Consider the following 19865-nt stretch of genomic DNA (forward strand, 5'->3'; position numbering starts at 1 on the left):
AGTGACTGGATCAGAGGGCAATCAATAGGGTATTGTGTAACATTGTAGAGCCAAAACCAAGCGGCTAGGCTGGGCTGTAAGGCCATCTCACGTTCCGGACTCCTGACCTACACTAGGCGATAAGGGTGGATGGATGAAAGGAACATTGACAATCCTTCCTGACATAATGACTCACGGCCTTACCTCTGATTAACGTAAATATGGCAGCCATTCTTTTACATTCAGCTATTGCTCGGTGAACTGGGAGTTGTTTCTTGTCGTTCAATTACTATATAAAAATTTCTCTTAGAATGGATAATAGTAATAATAATACTTGGGTGTATGGTTTAGTTGGTAGAGCATTGGGCTTTTAACTCCCTGACCTGGTACCTTTTTTAAGAATTTGATATATAATGCGGAAAGGGATAGAAACTGGATTATCCAAAATGCCATCTACTAGCAGTCCATAGCCATTGTCTGAAAGCCACTTATCAAGTCTGAAAGCTACTTATCGAGCCTGGATCCATATGCAATTCGCCTAGCTGTAGTAATTTAATGAAATCTTATCAGCTGCGCGGATCCTTAACATTTGAAAATAAAAGAATTCCACTTACTAGGGCCTTGTTTGCTCTATTCAGAAACGATTACGAAAGAGGAGAATTGAACTCCCATGAGTGGCCTCATTATCACCTCAAGATAGCGCGTCTACCATTTCGCCACTTTCGCTGGCTGTTGTATGGATATTGATTAAGATTTAGGAAAAAAAATCATGTTATAGAAGAAAACAAGCCTTCGTTCAAAACAATCCGCTACTAAATGAAACTAAACTAAATAATAACAATTACACCCATTGGGAATAATAATAATAATGAGCTGATAAAGATTCAAATCTTTTCCTTTCATCTCAGCTGGCTTCGTATATGCTAAGCATATTCGGTTACTTGGTTCCTTAATAGACGGATATGAACTAATGAAAGAGTGAAAAGGTTGGACAACGAGAAAGAAACATAGATAAATGAAAACCAGCTACAAAATGCGGCAAAAATTTTATGTCTTGATAAGATATTTAGGGCTTGACCAAATTAAAGCAAGCTCCATAAATAAAGCGCAACTGGGTGGTTTCAAAAAAGGATTGGATTAAGCAGGCCAGGTAAGGAAAATTCCTATTGTACATTTCCTTTGATGAGAGCTTTGTTTGCTCACTTGGTGAAAATGGTAGACACGATAGACTCAAAATCTGTTCCATTATGGGTTATCGGTTCAAGTCCGATAGTGAGCATATTTGCCTATTAAGATGGGTAGATAAGAGAAACGAAAGCTCTGTCTCATTTTAACCGATTCTCCTTTTATATTTAGTCAAATCGATCCCAGACTTGCTTGGGCCTATATTGGATCTAAAGGAGCTTGCAAAGAGCCCCGAGGGCGAGTATAACTTAATAGGTTAGAGTGTCAGATTGTGAATCTGAAAACACGGGTTCAAATCCCGTTACTTGCCAAAAACATACTATTTCGACGCGCTTGACTGCTATCAGCAAACGATACAAACAGTTATAAATATCAAAAACAGACGGAAACCATTGTTTGTAGCTCAAGGAAGGCTGGCTTTGTTTGGGAAACTATTGTTTGTAGCTAAAGGAAGGGCCATTGTATTAGCTTGACTCGGGATTGTTAAATATGAAATCATTATGGCCTTGTTCTTTCTTTCGTTTCGTTAGTTTCGGGTGGCCAAGGTCACCTCCAACTAGGTAACATAATGGCAATGTGTTGGTCCTGGAATGACGGTTCGACTCCGTCCCTAGTTTTTTTCACGAAAGTGGTTTGGTCGAGGGTTTGCCCTTTTTCCTTTCCCTCCACCTCGGCAACCATCACACGGCGGCTTAGCAGCTAGAGTCTCGTGGTGAAGAACCCACTTAGCTGCAGCATAACGAGCTTTAGTATGGTAGGCGGTATTGATATTAATTTTGCCAATCTAATACGTGGCTTTACATAAGACACCATGCCTTAGCCTCCCGTGTTGACAATACTTGAATAGCCCCAAGTAGTAAATACTGCATAGTAGGGGTGATAGTATACTGCTTTGTAGGACCCCGAAGGATACTTAAAGCCTTGCTTTGGATTGAAGGGAGCTGCCATTGGACTGAGATATATCGCAGGTACCTCCCCTACCCGGCCCGTCACAGGGAAAACTATAACCAAATTCCTTTTTATCTGGCATGAGTTTGGAACCACGCACATCTAAAGCACCTTTCACTAGAATCAACGTGTGTAAACCCAAAGCAATAGCGTGGTGAACCTCCGGGTCCAATACTGAAAAATAATGAGTTACTATTATTATTAATAGCATCTAACCAACCGGGTAACCATAAGCTCTGACCAGCTTTTAATGCTGGGCTATCTGTCGAGGATAGAAGTACGTCAAAACCATACGAGACTTTACTTTTAACAAATTTCATTTCTTTTCGTTTCCATTCCTTTAGCCGGCCAAAGGTCTTTTTGATATGATCCCAAAAATGCCTATAATCTTAACAATGCCCAAAGACTTTCTGATAGCAAAAACAAAGAAAATACCATTTCTCATAACTCCAGGTCTTAAGGCCCGGCTTACAATGGATACGGATCCCAAAGACCGGGCCGATATACATTAGGGATCTAACCTTAATCTTAACTCTAATGGTGCGAGTCCTTTTTTTGCAACCTTAACGGATCGCAACTCGCTAAGGAATTTTCGCTTACTCATTGGAGAGATATGAACGGAAAGTTTTCATCGATGGCGTTCCATGAATCATCGTATATGAAACGAATTAAACATAAATAATCCATCACTTGCATTTTACTAGGCGCTTGAGCAAGACAAGGTCTTTGCGCACGCATGGAAGGCCACTTTGGTTAATTTGTATTATAGAAACGATTTATTTAGAATATCTGGGAATGAAACTTAAGCGAATATAGATTAACGGTAGATTATCTGCCTTCCAAGCAGAGGATATGGGTTCGATTCCCGTTATTCGCAAGTAACTTTTTGACAGGCAAGATAAGAGATGGCCATAAGGAAACTAACATTAAGCTAATGTTGATTTTCAATGGGTCATCCTATGCCTATCATCATCTCGGTGTTTCTTAGGTAAATGGAAGTAGAGAAAGAAATGGGATTTTCATTTATGATACAATCTTATTGTATGTTGATTTAGCAAACTAATGTCTCCAAACGGGCCTTCATTCCGAAGCGCTGCAGGCTTGGGCCGGCATGCCCGGACAGGAAATTTATTTGGCTGGCATTACGGTTTTCACGCCCTTCGGGTGGACGGAGTCGAGTTGACTTAATTAGGCTAATGGATCATAATGTGCTCCATTAACTTTTTTGCGAAACCGTCGCACCTAGCCTTGTCTATTCACAAGGACTTGATTTTCCATTCAAAAATTACATGTCAGCGAATAGAATCATCAGTAATGATATTGTGCTTAAAAAGGCAAATAAATGAAACTACTTAAGACACAAATAAGAACCCAATAAAGAAAATGGAAAGTAATTTGTACGGATAAAAGGAAAAATACCTATAAATTTCTTTGATTGTGCAGAAAAAAGGCTGGACAGGTACATGTTAATCTAAATCGTAGGTACTTTGAGATAAAAAGAAAAAAACCCATACCTACTAAAGATATGGCGTTGTGGCTTAAGACATTGGTTTATGAGTCAAATAATTAAGTTGTCTTGCTCCGAAACAAATTAAATACACATCATTATCGCTAATACAAAAATCAGAATTGCCATGAAATATAGAGCTTCAGTTAAGGATATTGCTCATATTTACTATGTTTACCTGATAACAGCAAAAGCATTAAAGAAAGCAGCTTTAGGAGTTTAGATTCAATTTATTCCTTTATGGGTAATCATTTGTTTTGGCATGAAAGACCTCCTTTCAATAAACTGCCCTAACTATATATTAACTTTATTAAGAAATGTTTAATGTTGTTTGATTTTCTTCTTCATATTCGTATAAGGCAGCATTAAAATTGAAAAAGTTAATGGCTAAAGGGCAAAATTTATCTGATGTTGCTTTTCAGCATCATATTATTGGAAGCCGGGACCGGAATTGAACCGACGTACAAAGATTTGCAGTCCTCTACATAACCACTCTGTCACCCGGCCTAAAAGTAAGATCACTGTGAACATCTTGCTTTGAAATCTCGATAGATTTCAAACTTAAAGAATCTATCCAAGTACGTTATCTCTTCCTCTTTTTGTTCATAACTTTAAATATACAAAATAATGCATGGTCTGATCAGCTAACGGCTTTGCTATTAATTAAATTGGCATTAACTTAAGCAAAGGCATCTTGTCTGGTTGACAGCAGATTATTTATAGTATTGTTATCGCCAGAAAACACTTTTTTCCATTTTTATTTCTAAATGAGTTAAGTTAGCTTAGCTCATTTGCTCTTCCGAAGAACACATTACCTTTTGCCTTTAGCTTGCCTGCAATAAGCCAATCGATAAGGCCAAAAGCAGTTATCATGTCTCCTAAACCGGTCTGGGCTTTGCTTGCCTGGTGGACCTTTGACAGACAAACAAACAAGATGTCCTATATTATCTTATTTTTTATGATAGCGTGAGCATTCGATCATGGCTTTTACGGAAATCAATTCCCATTTAGTTTAAGCACTTCAAAATAGGTTCTGATAACATATCATCATACTCAATATCTGAAATATCAGATTCCGCTGGTGAAGTCTCTTTTATTGAGTTTTTATCTTAGCCTTCATTAACCTTATTGTTTGTAGTTTTTTTGTATGAAATCCTTATTGGCCATTTTTATGCAGTGTGCATTAAATGCACAAAGATTAGACAACCGGAATCATAACGTACGACAATATAAACACGATATCGAAGCAAACCCATGGAAAATCCGAACGCCATGCAACTTTCTTGTATGATAGGCTTGCTAATGAATATACGTAGGAAAAAGAAGAAAGGAATTAGTAAGTACCACTTACTTAATTTCAAATCAAAATTAAGATTAAATAGAGATATAGGTAGAAAATGACTCCAAATTTGGACAGGTTGCAGCCTTTGGTCCTTATTTTTGTTCTTCCAGCGGTAATAAATTTATAGATATTTTACCATTAACATCCTTTATATAACAATGCTAAGATTGTCTTTATATCCGCAGCACGAAACTATCTGGATTCCTGACTATTTTAGTATTTATAGGAAATCTGTGTATTTAAATATTTGAATTTCGGATCCGATTCTACTTTTATCTGGGTATGTTATAATATAGCTATTTTCTTATTGGCCATTTTTCTTTTGTTTTTATTGGCAAATTGGTTGCATCTACAACCGTGTATAGAAACCATTAATTAAAGGTTCTTTAATGTCTCAATTATCATTTATCAGGACTTTTTGGTTAATGTAAGTTCCTTATCAATGATTAGATACTTAATTTATATAGCTATTTCTTTATTAATAAAGTGCGGGGGTTGGATTTGAACCAACAGTCTTCAGATCATGAGCCTGACGAGTTTGCCAATTACTCTACCCCGCAGAACCATCTTATTGATTATTCAATTAAACCTAACGTTAGAAAGTATTGCTAGAACCTTCAATTTGACTAAATTTTGTTATTTCTTTTCAAGAAACTATCATTTCCTATTATGCAAAAATTCTTATATTAGATGACAATAACCGATTTAAATGACTTATAGACAAAAGTCTACTTTATATAAACTTTCAAACAATCGTAAACTAGACACCCACCTTTTACATATAACGTTTACTTAATTCCCTGCTTTACCGGATCTTAGCACCCAAAGTCTGTCTATACAAACCTATGGCCTGTATTCGGAGTTTCCTTGAGGTTGGTCAGGCTTGAGGCCACCCTAGCCCATTGAGTGCTCTATCCCAAACCATAAACATTGTACGCTCTACTGCAATAGATTTCGCGGAAAACCAGCTATATCCGATCTTGGTTGGCCTTTCCAAGCCGCTCTATCTTTCGATCGAGATTAGACTATACGTTTTCCCATTCCCAATGTAATTTTTAAGTTAGATCACGAATGCCATAAAGATATCCCCATTACGGTTATATTAGAAGCAAAATGTAGTAATAAACTTATTTTTAAAGACGTAATCCATCTGTTAGCCAAAATTAGGTCTGTCTGCTGCAGCCACGTCAATCCTAGCTAGTCATTGTTTGGAATGACTGCAGCCACGTCATTCTAAACATTGTCTAGCTTTTGCTACCGCATTACGGTTATATTAGAAGCAAAATGTAGTAATAAACTTATCGTTCTAAACATTGTCTAGCTTTTGCTGCCGCATGTATTAGAAGCAAAATGTAATAGGTAAGTTAGGCAAGGCGAATCATCTTACATTCCGGATACTGAGTTAACCGGTCAGAAGATAAGGACCGGGACCCCAACAGGCCAAAGCCACTGCTTTTGAAAAGACTTCTTATTGTAGTTATAGTCTTACCGTGATATGTTCTTTTTGGCAGCGCTTGAAGTGCTGGCCAACAATGGAGTTTTTCAGCTTAACGTGAAAATATTTTTGTCATTTTAATTGATGACTCCGCTTGCCGATTGCATGGAATGCAAATTGAAAGGGGATATCAAAGTCAAAAACCTCATCACTTTCATTAAGAGAATTCAGCCTCATAGCGGTGATTTACGGTCATCAATGTGATGTGATCGCAGCGTTATGCGAAAACAATCCGGACTGTCCAACCACGTCTCCCGGTAATTTCCAGTACATATGGCAGAAAAAGGCGCTTTTCACACATCGAGGTCAAAATGGCATCGGGTGTTTCACGTCTTATTAGAGTGCCGGAGATTTCTTAACTTACTTAAAAAACAAAAAAAGGCAACTATACTAAAGCAAAGAGGTACTGGGGCCATGGTGAGTTCAATTGATGGGTTTAGAGCGAATTTTTTTTTTACAACAAAGATTGCTATGGCGCAACCCGTTTGGATTGGCCGAATAGGTTCTTATTAATCGATTGTTATTATACAAGAATTCTTGTATCGCTCATGCAGATCTTCCATCTACCGGAAACCAAAGGATTCATTGCTTTTCCTTTTTTGTCGAACTTGTATAAACACAACCCTATTTGCACCTATCAGTTACGAACTTGCTATTGTTATGAAAGACAACCCCTAGGCTCAGTCACAGCAACGAGTACCGAACCGTCGTTCCCACGGCTACAGTACCAGGAGTTGCTGCTGAGCCAGCCCGTTCAAAACAGTACTTCTGTCTAGCAGAAACTATTAGCGACATCCCTAGAACAGTATTCGTATCGTGAACCAATGGCCACTTTTCCGGTCGAAGGAAATGCCTAATAAATAGTCAAATACTGCACTCTTTAGCTACTGTACTCCGGAAACAAAGTAAGGGAAAGCCCCGTACGTCAAGAGCTGCACTGCTATGAATCAAAGACTGTCTGCTCGCCGTTTCCGGCCAGTATTGCGGGTTCAATGGCTTTATACGAATTAGCTGTTTTTGACCCATCCGATCCCCAGAAATGGAAATTGTTAATACTGGCACTGTACCTTAAGTGGGAGATGGAATAGCCCGCATTCATGGTTCGAACAAAGTAATGGCTGGAGAATTGGTAGAATCTGAAGATGGTACAGTAGGCATCGCTTTGAATTTAGAATCTGATAATGTTGGCTAAGTACTGATGGGCGATGGTTCGACCATACAGGAAGGGGGTTCCGTAAAAGCAACGGGAAAAATTGCGCAAATACCAGTTAGTAATTCTTTCTTAGGCCTTTAAGCCAGTAAATGCTTTGGCCCAACCGATCGATGGAAAGGGTCAAATCCCAGCTTCTGAGTCTAGATCAATTGAGTCTCCCGCACCATATGGGAATTATTTCAAGACGTTCCGGTGGCGGAAAACGACCCGAATCTGCAGGAATTCGGGAAGGTTGAAGCAATGGCCAAACCTCCTTGAGGCTACAGCAATAACGTCATAAGCAATGACACTTAACTAAAGCACTTTATCCTCGCTTTCCACCTTTTATCTAGGGTTAGGAGGATCACGCGCCATAATGCCGGATCTCCATCTTTCTTTGTTGGTTGCTCTCCAGTCGCAGAATTATGAATAGTTTCACTAAAAATAAGTTTATTGGCTTGAAAAAAAAAATGAACCAATCCTTTAGCCTGGCAACCTGTACTATTTTTGCTGCCTCCAGCAACCTGTTGCAACTAACTTCATATTCAGGATGAAACAAGACAATTATGCCAGATAGTAAGGAATTACAAGTTTTCTGCACTAGAAAAAGCTAATAAATGGACTAAAAGGCCGAGGGATAAACAAAAGGTTCAACGCTAAAACAAAAGATGGAGCTGAATCAAAAGCAGTTTCCAGCTAGAAAAAAGCTAATAAGAGGACTAACCATACTAGAAAAAGCTAATAAAAGGGGACTAACCGTACTAGAAAAAGCTAATAAAAAAGGGACTAACCGTTTCCTATTCTCATTTTATTGCTTGAAATAACGATTGCAAGCCATACGGAGAATACAAAAATTGGTTGATGTAACGGCTAAACAAACCGTTTCTTATTCTCATTAAAATGAAATAAAAAAACATGTATAATATTACTGCGATAGTTACGATATGAGGCTTCAATATTGCTAGATACAAAGGAGAGTAAAGTATGGCTGAAAATAGAAGGAATTGACCTGAAACTTTTCATTCTATTCGTAGCTAATCCAATCCTTGCCATTACAAGCCATACAATATAAAAATGCTTGAAATAACGATTGCAAGCCATATTGCCGAGGCTAAACAAACTTATGAGACTGTACAGGACCATTTCTAATAATCGTTAGGCTCTGGCCTTTTTAATGAGAGTAAGAGAGTTTATTATCTATAGGATGCAATAATAGCAGGTGCTTTCCTTATTAAGCCTAGGTGTGTTTATGAATTAAACAAAACTTAAGCTGTGGAGGATAAGAGAAGCGTTAGCTTTAGGTAAGTACGATAGTCATTACAACTGTTTTTATTGGTTCATCTTAATGAGAATAAGAAACGGTTTGGTTAGTCCCTTTATTAGCTTTTTTAGTTATATCTAGTGTTTTTGCCCAGCAGAGTGCCTTTGGTGTTCCTTCCGATCCCTACGCATTTCACCGCTCCACCGGAAATTTCCTTTGCCCCTACCGTACTCCAGCTCAGTAGTTTCCACCGCCTATCCAGGGTTAAGCCCTGGTATTTGACAGGGGACTTAAAGAGCCACCTACAGACGCTTTACGCCCAATCATTCCGGATAACGCTTGCATCCTCTGTCTTACCGCCATTGGCTGCTGGCACAGAGTTAGCCGATGCAGATACCGTCATTGCTTCTTCTCCGAGTTTACGACCCGTGGGCCAAAAGGAAAAAGAAAAAGAAAACCCGCTAAGATGGCCAGCCATCTTATAGAGAATAAGTTTTAAGTTTTCTTATTCTCATTAAAAAGTTTTATAAAACTTTATTATAGGGTTTCGATCAATTCCTGCCAGTAGCCTCGCCAGGATATGAGAAACATGAATCCAGTAGCCCAAACGAGATGCCCAAAGAGAAACATCCATGCCCAAACGGATAAACTGTTCATGCCGAAGGGGTTGTAACCATTAATAAGTTGTGACGAATAACGCCATAAATAATCTCTCAACCGGCCCCGGCAGCCCCGTTAGGCCTGCCCGGCAGCTTAGTTCCCTCTACCACTATGGAAGGCCGGGTGTATCCCTTGGCAGATGATCTATCGGGGTGTGTGGAACGGCTGAAACGTCTCCCTCATCAATTTCAAGAGCTACTAAACCACCTTAACCGTGACTCTTCTAGCATAGAAAAAGCTAGCTATATGCTATTTCGCCTATTTAGGGGAGGAACTACCCGATACTTCCAGAGAAGGTGCCCTGTACAACAGCTGTTTGCAACTTCCTATAAGGATTTGGCTGGTTATCCTAGGCTGATACCCCAGACTGAGGGGGGATCAGCAACCATAGCAAACCTTAGGAGGGACCTCAAGGGGACCATGAAAGAGGTTTTAGGGAAGACTACCCTGCCACCAGAGCTGGTTCTCGAGGAATTAGCTATGGTTGCATGCCACACGAGTATCTATGCTGGACTTATGGGCAAGGCGCGGGCACCTAATACGTGGGAAGCTTACCACTCTCCTTCCTTCTGGAAGTACGTATTTTCCCAGTGGGGAAAGGATATTCCTAAGCCTTTATTGCTTTATCCGGGTTTAAACGGAGCTAGCCTGACAGGGGAGAGAACCCTGCGAGCTAAAGTCAAGGAAGCATGCGGGCATTTGTCTGGGGTGGAGTTTGAGATGACATGCGCCGGGTATTGCGCCACCCTTTCTGCAAGAGCTATCCCTTTTTCAAACTTCGATAGGGCAGAGAGAGAAGAGTTATTGGCCTACCCGAAGGCTCCCCTATTATGGGGCCTCAATCCCGGGTAGGAAAAGGAGTAGTTATCACGAGGGTCTGATGACCTCCCGAGCATTGGCTTCTCACGAGCTTGTCCTTCTCATGTTTATAGTAGAAAAGCTACTCAACGATCGATCTGGGATACCTATTAGTCTAGAAAATGATGGTCTGCTCTTTCTTACACGAGAAGAGACAAGAGAGGACACGCTCAACAACCTAAACTCTTTTTTGAGGGCTCGGAGCCTGGAGTTTTTGGGATTGCCTATCTTATTGGAGAGGAAGAAATTGGAGAGGAAGAAATAGACCCAAAAAACACAAACAAAAAAACACAAAAAAAGCGAGATCCGAGGAAAAGATCAACAGGATCGACAGGATTGGCAGGATCGGCATGGCCAGCTAGAGTGCCACGATCCCTCGGTCTCTCTCTTTTTGACTCTTTGTTCCCTCCCTCCTCCTTGTATCTCGTACATGCTTTGAGTAGGCTTTTTCTCACCTTTTTCTTCTTTTTTTACCCTTTTTTTCTTATTAGGAGGACATATGGGACTCTTTGCTACTTGACTAGGTGGTTTTGGTATATTCAAGTATTTCCTAGACCAGTCCGCTCTGGTCTCCCTTCGCCTCCTTTCACAAACCCTTGAGAAGGCCATCTCTAATCAAAAGAATCTACGACAAGAAGACCAGCGTCGCTTGCTTGTCGACTTAGCTACCGAATTGTGGGCCTCCATGGACCTGAAACGAGATCAGCCCGCCAATTTTGCCACTCGCATGGGACGGGGGGTACAATCCCTTTATCTTTACTTCGTTCCCCAAGTCATCCGTTCAGTACAGATTCTGTTTCAACCGAATACAAGCTTTTTCTTCCATCTCTTCAATTTGATTCATAAGGGAATGGTTAAAAGAGGCTCGTGGTATTGACACGAACCGGTAGGGATAGATATACTGGGGATGAACCTCAAGCTAATAGAATAGGAAGCGAAAAGATTCACCTTGATCTTGGCACTTGAAAATAGAAGATCTTCTTCCGATTTCTCCACGGCAATGTTGAATCCTCCTCCTTTGCAGAAGGAAGAGCTAGAAGAGCATAAGAAGCTATAAGTGATGCAACTACGAATCTTATGGAGAGTTTGATCCTGGCTCAGGATGAACGCTGGCGGCATGCCTAACACATGCAAGTCGGACGGAGAGCATCCTCGTGGTGTTTCCAGTGGCGGACGGGTGAGTAACGCGTAAGAACCTGCCCCTGGGAGGGGGACAACAGCTGGAAACGGCTGCTAATACCCCATAAGCTGAGGAGCAAAAGGGAGGAATCCGCCCGAGGAGGGGCCAATCGGAAAAGGTGCTCCAATTAACCGGCATTTTTTACGCCTCATTAGAGTCGTTGCCGTACGACTCAAGAATGGATTTACGCCGCAGACGTAAACTCCTTCACCTAGTGAAGGAAGTTCAGTGTATCTTTGAGAGGGTAACCAACCCGATACATCAATGGATTGTCGCTTCAATTCCAAATGAAATTGAGAAGCTACATTAGAGGGTAAGGAGCCAAAAAGGACTAAGTAATTATTATCCGATTCTCGTATTTTTGAGTTGGATAAATTACTTTTCAATTCATTGGGTTCGAGTCCATTGACGGTATCAACTACATCTTCCCTACATTGAGGTTTGGACATATTACGTTTTGGACACCGATGCGCCGTTAGGCCAGTACAGTATCTTCCCCCTGGGTAAAGGCATAATCCAATCCATTGGCCCGTGCCACTACAATTGGGACCTTAAGATCGTTTTCTAGCCTAGGTGCTATACCTTCTAGATCCATTTTTATGATTTCTGTTGTACATGTGCCAATCCAGATTATAACACTGGGTTTTCTATCTCTTTTTATTCGAATACATATTTTTTTTAACTCCTCTTGATCATTCAATTGAGCTGAAGTATCTCCTTCTTCCAATTCTGCCATTGCGTAACGAGGTTCCGCAAAAATCATAACTCCGAGAGCATTTTGTAGAAAATAACCACAAGTTTTTGTACCTACCACTAAAAAGAAGCTATCTTCAATCTTTTGATACAACCAGGCTACGCAACTGATGGGGCAGAAAGTGTGATAATTACCAGTTTCACACTCGAAATTAGTAACGTTGATAGTTTGCATAAAGAAATTTCCTCTAAAAAAGTAAATGCATGGAGTTACTGTAAGGTACTTGGTTGTAGAATCAAATGATCATAGAATCTGTTGAAATTTTTTGTTGAATGTCTGAATCACTCTTTCTTTTTCCATTATTCTGATTGAAATAAAAATCAGACAGTAAGCTAAATAATTCTCTGTCTGGAATTTCTTTCGGTACAACTCCTTCTGGTTGAGACAATATCTGATCTGCTATACTCAAATAGAAATCACAAACGTAATTAAGAGTAGGTTGAGATTCAGCCATTTCAAACAATGTTTTTCCTTTCACCCGAGATACCCGGATATCCCCGATTAGAGGTAGTACCTCCAATACGGGCATGGGACAAGCTTCAACGTATTTATCAATAAGATCTCTTTCAGATGTTCGATTTCCAACTAAACCTGCTAATCGCAGAGGGTGCGTATGCGCCTTTTCTCTAACGGATGCAGCTATACGATTTGCTGCAAAAAGCGCATCGAAACCATTATCTGTGATTATGATACAATAGTCAGCATAGTTTAATGGGGCTGCAAAACCACCACAGACTACATCTCCCAGTACGTCAAATAAAATAATATCGTATTCATAAAAGGCATTTAATTCTTTTAATAGCTTTACTGTTTCTCCGACTACGTATCCCCCGCAGCCGGCTCCCGCCGGCGGTCCACCAGCTTCTACGCAATCTACTCCACCATAACCTTTATAAGTAACATCCTCCGGCCATACATCTTCGTAATGATAATCTCTTGATTGTAAAGTATCTATAATTGTAGGTATTAAAAATCCAGTAAGTGTAAAAGTACTATCGTGTTTAGGATCACATCCAATTTGTAATACTCGTTTTCCCCGCCTGGCCAAGGCTATTGATATGTTGCAACTAGTTGTTGATTTTCCTATTCCGCCTTTACCATAAATTGCTATTTTCGTTCCACAAAGCTCCAAATTCTTATTGATTATTGCGACTGCTCCTTGATCTCCCAAAGACCAACTAAAACATTAGAAACGTGTATGAAATAAATTTTAATAATTAATTTTTTTTGATTTTTCGATTCAGACTCTTTTGAATATATGGTCAATTCTTGCTTGTTGCTTGTTTATTCATCAAAATTATACCTTAATATTTTGATCAAATCAATAAATTGGGTCCGAAAAGAGCAAAAAGGGCTTAGTTTTGCTCGATACTTATAACGAATCCATGTTGACTCATTACAATTGCACGTTTCTTTTAGAGTATGGGAGTTTTGCACCTCCCAATTCGAGAAAAGCCGTCCGGTATTCGTGAAGGAATTTGATTCAAATTCAAAGGCACTCCAATTATCAATCAAAGGTTACTGGTTCGATTCTAAAAAACCTAACGGATAGTCATGATAAATAGAATGAATTTTGTTAGTTCCTTTTTATCTATTTCTTTTTGTCAGAGAATTTGAATCTTTAACAAACTGAAACTTCGTTTGTCTCCATTCTATTATATGCTATGATTGTTGTATATACCGAATCTGATGAGAGAAAGAGAGTGAAACGAGTGGTACTTGCAGCATCATCTTTACTCTGATCTTCAAACATTTGATTTTCAGTTGCAATACGTTTACGGAAAAGGAGCCCCTACGTCTCGATATCGAGGACCTCGCTTGAAAATAGTACGTCGTCTAAAGGATTTACCTGAGCTTACGAGCAAGACGTCAAACCCAAATAAAACACGGATTGATGGTGACCCGTCTGTTTCGAGAAAAACATCTCAATTTTGCATACGATTAGAAGCGTTGCAGAGATTACGTTTCAACTACGGATCAACAGAACGCCAATTACTTAGATATATACGAATTGCTAGGAAAGCCGAGGGTTCAACGGGTCAGGTATCATTACAATTGCTTGAAATGCGCTTGGATAATATCGTTTTTCGATTGGGTATGGCCCCCACTATCCCCGCAGCCAGACAATTGGTTAATCATAGACACATTCTAGTAAATAATTGTATAGTGGATATACCAAGCTATCGTTGCAAACTTAAAGATATTATTGCTTTGAAAGGTTTACTAACCCCTTCTGGGACACTCAAATCTATTGGTACCGAATCCTCCAAGAGGAATGAAATACCGGATCATTTGACTCTTTTTCCAACAGAAGGCGATGAAACAAAAGGATCGGTGAATGGGATCGTGAATCGAGAATCTATCCAATTGAATATCAATGAGTTGCTAGTTGTCGAGTATTATTCTCGCAAAGCTTAAAAAAAAAAGTCTTTAAATTTCAAAAACTTTTTGTGTGTTTTTTCTTTTACTAGATCTACTATTTTAATTTTCACGACGTGAAAGTGTCATAAGTGCAAATTGAAATGTTAAATCGAATTGGAAAGAGTGTCAACTCAGCAGAACGAACGGATTTCAACAAGAGCTTTACACTTTTTTAGAAAATTCATTGATGTTGTTTTAATAGTAAAGGACTCCTTTTTAAAAATTGGTCGACGTAGCTCCTCTCGTAGTTTCAGCTTGGACTATATAAAATCCCAAGCTGGATCTTCGGGAATCCATAATTTGTTTAAATACTGTAAAAGAGGGGGAATCCAAAGACTGAAAAGAAAGGAAAGGGAGGGATTCGAACCCTCGGTAGACGGGAGTCTACATAGCATTTCCAATGCTACACCTTAAACCACTCGGTCACCTTTCCCGTCATGCAGAAACATGCACATAGTGTAGCGATTCAAATAGCAGTGTGACAACAGAATCCAATACTTCTTGTTTGAGGAGGCAAAACAGGGGCACGAAATTTCATCACAGGTAGGCATTTCCCAATTGTTATTGCTATTGAGAAGTGGAACCAAAATAAGCCATTGAAACACGGGAAATATCTCGGTTCCAAAAAGAAAAGTTTTGACGCCAAAGACTTTTTCAAAAAGGTAATTCTTAAAAAAACTTTGGATATTTTCTTCCCGTAGGTAAAGACCTACGAATCTAGTACGAAATTCATGGCTTCGTACCTTCGATGATAAATTTCCGTTTTATGCAACGTCCAGAATACTGTTTTTCTATTGTACCCAGAATAATTCAGAAGGGTCTCTTCATCTTGAAAGTGTAGCAAATGATGTGATAGAAAGAGAAAAATCTAGAAATATACAGATTTATTATTTAGATTTTTTATCCATAACAAGATTTCTTCTTGCAAAATGCCCGCTGGTTTAATGATCCAGTAATAAGCGTAACAAAGAACAATATCTATGAAAGAATTAAATTAATTATGCCTAGATCTCAAAGAAACGATAATTCTATTGATAAAACTTTCACAATTCTAGCAGACATCTTATTGCAAATTTTACCAACGAGTAAAAGAGAAAGAGAAGCTTCTATTTATTATAGGGATGGTGCGATTCGAAATAGAACTTAATCATCTTCCTTTTGTACCAAATTGATAAGATTACAATCTTAATAGATCCGCTTCTGGTGAAGGTGTGTTGGTTGATAAACAAGTCCTTCCGTCGTGTATCCACGATTGGTGCAACCCCCACTGCTCCCGCTCCAATCTATGGTAGATCGTAGTATTAAGCAAAGGTTAGACCCATGAAAGTATCCGCGATGCGCAAATCTGTAGGTAAGCATAAAGGATAAACATCACGTGCAGGAACTGACAACACAAAGTCTCCGTTACTATTTGAAATACATATCAAACTTTTGTGAAATGGATCCATCATAATTAGGGCAGCAAAAACCCATCCCGTTTGTATCTCGGATACCCCTGAAATCATCGGAGACTGTCGGGGTAGCTAATCCCCGCAACACACGAAGCGTCGAAAACGAAGAAATTGTCATAAAGTTTCTTAAAGGCATTATGGTACCTATTGCACGGGTATGATCTTATTGACAAGAAGGATGGCTAGAGATCGGTATTCTTGGAGACACTAGCCCCTGCTTCTGAAATAGACTGAAGGTAGACTTGGTTCCAAACACTGTTCCCTGGTTGTATATCAAAAGCAGGAGGAGCCGTATGAGATGAAAATCCCAAGTACGGTTTCGTAACGGAGCTCATTACATTACGTAGGCGACCGTAACGGATGTCAGCCCAATCTGAAGGAGAATATGCTGAAGCATTATAAAGCTATTACAGAGCGATGCGTTTAGAGACTGATCCTTATGATCGAAGTTACATACTTTATAATGCTGCTTGCCAGTTCATTTTTATCTGTGATGAAGTGGTCAAAAAACTAGTAAAGAAAATAAATAGATAAATAAGGCATAAATCCAGCTGGAATGCCAAGGATTGTTAGGTTTGCTTTTTTAGATGTGAAAAAATGGGTTTTTGATTGAATTTTATAAAGAAAAGGTTTGCTTCTTTTTCTTTTACCGGAGGTATGGCTGAGTGGCTTAAGGCATTGGTTTGCTAAATCAACATACAATAAGATTGTATCATGGGTTCAAATCCCGTTTCCTCCAAACAAATGCAAAACACAAGCAGTGCGACAGTAACATGACAAAAGAAACCCATACACTGCAGAAAATGCATCGTAGCCTGCCAAGGGAAATTTAGCTGGTAAGGGAGCGCTAGTTTTTGTCCATGTTGCTCATTGACTTTAAAAAGCTACGCTAACTCAAAGAAATGCTACTTTCAGAATAGAAATAATTTTCAGAGAAGCTACAGATCTTTCAAAGAATATTTGCTGAAAAAATAAAAGCTTTAGATGTTTGGTCGCGTATTTTTTTGTCAGTATGTGGGCCGCATGATTATTTCTTAATTTCCGGTTGCCATCAGATGTAGTAAGGAGTTTATGAAATTGATGATTACTTAGCAAAGGATCCAGTAGATTGATCAAAATTGCCTCAGATAAATAAACCGGTAAAAAGAAAGCAACTTTAAGCAATAAGGCAAACTAACTAAAAAGAATCACCTTTACATACATGCAGATGTCAAACCTTTTCAAAATGCGCACACCTAGGCCATTTGACAAATGTAAATCTTCGGCCAAGATACGGAATCATTAGAGACATCCCAGATTAGGCTTTCTGCAGCACCGAAACGCCTAAGATCTTGTAAAAATACATTAGATGAATCGTATCATTTATTCCTTAAAAACAAAATTCTCCACCAGTACGTTAGCCAGAAACAAGGTAAACATAACAAGAAAAGCCATTGGCTTGAATAGCTCAATTGACGGTGCAGAGTTTGACAGTATAAAAGAAGTTGGTTCCGCCACGAAAAATTGTCAATTCACCTCAAACGATTGCCACAGATCCTTCATCAACTGCCTGTGAAGTGCTATCTGTTGGCCTATTAAACTTTTTTGTTGCCCGGCACGGTCATTTTAGTTTCGATTTTATTGTAAAAGCTAAGTCATTATATTAGCGTTGACAGCAAGCACTTTTGAGAATCTCGAAAACCGCCAATATCATAATTTTGTAAAATGATGCGCTATTGCAATGATTAAAAATACGTAAGAAATTCATGGCTTAGCCAGTCAATGTCTTCTTAAAGATTCTGTGAAGACCACGATTTGTCAACATTATGATGTTTCATTTATAGAGCCAAAGCATACCATTTATCGTAATTTGTTGTCGCCGTTTCATAGCCTAATTTTGGCTCAGAGGGTCAGAGCGGAAAGTGGTCGAGTGACAGAAGCTTTTGATTTTATCCAATTTGCTAGATTCTAAGAGATAAATTTAGACCATACCTTTTTTGACGCCGAAGCAAGCTCTGTGTGAAAAAGAAAAAAACGAGATCCAATAAAAACAATAGCGCTTGACCTTTCATGCAATTAATAAATTCCACAGCAATAGTTCCGCGGATTCAAAAAGTTATCACTGAAATGACAGGCCCAATCGCAGATTCCACAACTGCCACCGTTGACACTAATAAAACAAATAATTAACCCATCATATCATCTAAATAAACGGAAAATACTAGGAAGTTTAGATCGACAGCCAGTAACATTAACTCGATTGACATTAACATAATGATGATATTTCTTCCATTTAAAAAAATTCCCCGGATACCTAAAGGGAAAAAAATCATAGAAAGTGTTAAATATTTGACCAGATCCATAGATCAAACTATCTCTTCATCCAAAAAGCAAAAATACAACGGCATAGCAAAGACTTACTTAGGCTCTGCGGTCTGTTTCTGATGTTTATAACCGTTCGTTCATTAAAGAGAGGTTGCTTTTAAGCATCCTAACGGCCCTGCTTTTGATTCAGCTTCTGCCTCAACATCTTTTGATTTAGCAAAAGGAGGATTATGTTGAACCTGTTCATCAATAGTGCAATCAAAAGGGTGTTGAACCTTCTGTTCATCTCCTTTTGAATCAAAAGTCTCAATTTCAGGCGCACCTTCTGTTCTAGCGCTTTAAACATTGCCAAGGAGATCCTTCCACCCACACCAATGGGCGTCGAAACGGATTTTGGAACCTATTTACATTTTCTATGAAAGGAACGGTCAACGAGCCCGCCGGTACGGACGCCATTAAGAGGACCCCCAATAATTTATTGGGAACTGTACGAAGTATTTGAAAGACAGGGAAAAAGTACCATTCGGGTAATATTTCCAATGGAGTCGCAAAAGGATTTGCTGGTTCACCAATCATTGATGGTTCCGGAACCGCAAGACCCACAGTACATGCAAACGTCCCTAAAATGACTACTGGAAAAATATATAATGGGTCGAGTCCATTTATTAGCTTTTTCTAGTGCAGAAAACTTGTAATTCCTTACTATCTGGCATAATTGTCTTGTTTCATCCTGAATATGAAGTTAGTTGCAACAGGTTGCTGGAGGCAGCAAAAATAGTACAGGTTGCCAGGCTAAAGGATTGGTTCATTTTTTTTTTCAAGCCAATAAACTTATTTTTAGTGAAACTATTCATAATTCTGCGACTGGAGAGCAACCAACAAAGAAAGATGGAGATCCGGCATTATGGCGCGTGATCCTCCTAACCCTAGATAAAAGGTGGAAAGCGAGGATAAAGTGCTTTAGTTAAGTGTCATTGCTTATGACGTTATTGCTGTAGCCTCAAGGAGGTTTGGCCATTGCTTCAACCTTCCCGAATTCCTGCAGATTCGGGTCGTTTTCCGCCACCGGAACGTCTTGAAATAATTCCCATATGGTGCGGGAGACTCAATTGATCTAGACTCAGAAGCTGGGATTTGACCCTTTCCATCGATCGGTTGGGCCAAAGCATTTACTGGCTTAAAGGCCTAAGAAAGAATTACTAACTGGTATTTGCGCAATTTTTCCCGTTGCTTTTACGGAACCCCCTTCCTGTATGGTCGAACCATCGCCCATCAGTACTTAGCCAACATTATCAGATTCTAAATTCAAAGCGATGCCTACTGTACCA

General features: G+C 39.3%; 2 non-coding genes across 2 annotated transcripts; one reads left to right on the plus strand and one right to left on the minus strand.

The window, feature by feature from the left end:
- Positions 1–1401: 1401 nt before the first annotated feature.
- On the plus strand, positions 1402–1474 carry TRNAH-GUG (transfer RNA histidin (anticodon GUG)). Its single transcript has one exon. It is a non-coding gene; the product is annotated as a tRNA-His (tRNA).
- Positions 1475–15128: 13654 nt separating this feature from the next.
- Positions 15129–15215, minus strand: TRNAS-GGA (transfer RNA serine (anticodon GGA)). The gene has a single exon. It is a non-coding gene; the product is annotated as a tRNA-Ser (tRNA).
- Positions 15216–19865: the final 4650 nt, after the last annotated feature.

The sequence above is a fragment of the Lygodium microphyllum genome, unplaced genomic scaffold (assembly GCF_053477565.2).
Source record: "Lygodium microphyllum isolate KBCC unplaced genomic scaffold, Lygodium_microphyllum_v1.1.10 scaffold_313, whole genome shotgun sequence".
Lineage (NCBI taxonomy): Eukaryota > Viridiplantae > Streptophyta > Polypodiopsida > Schizaeales > Lygodiaceae > Lygodium > Lygodium microphyllum.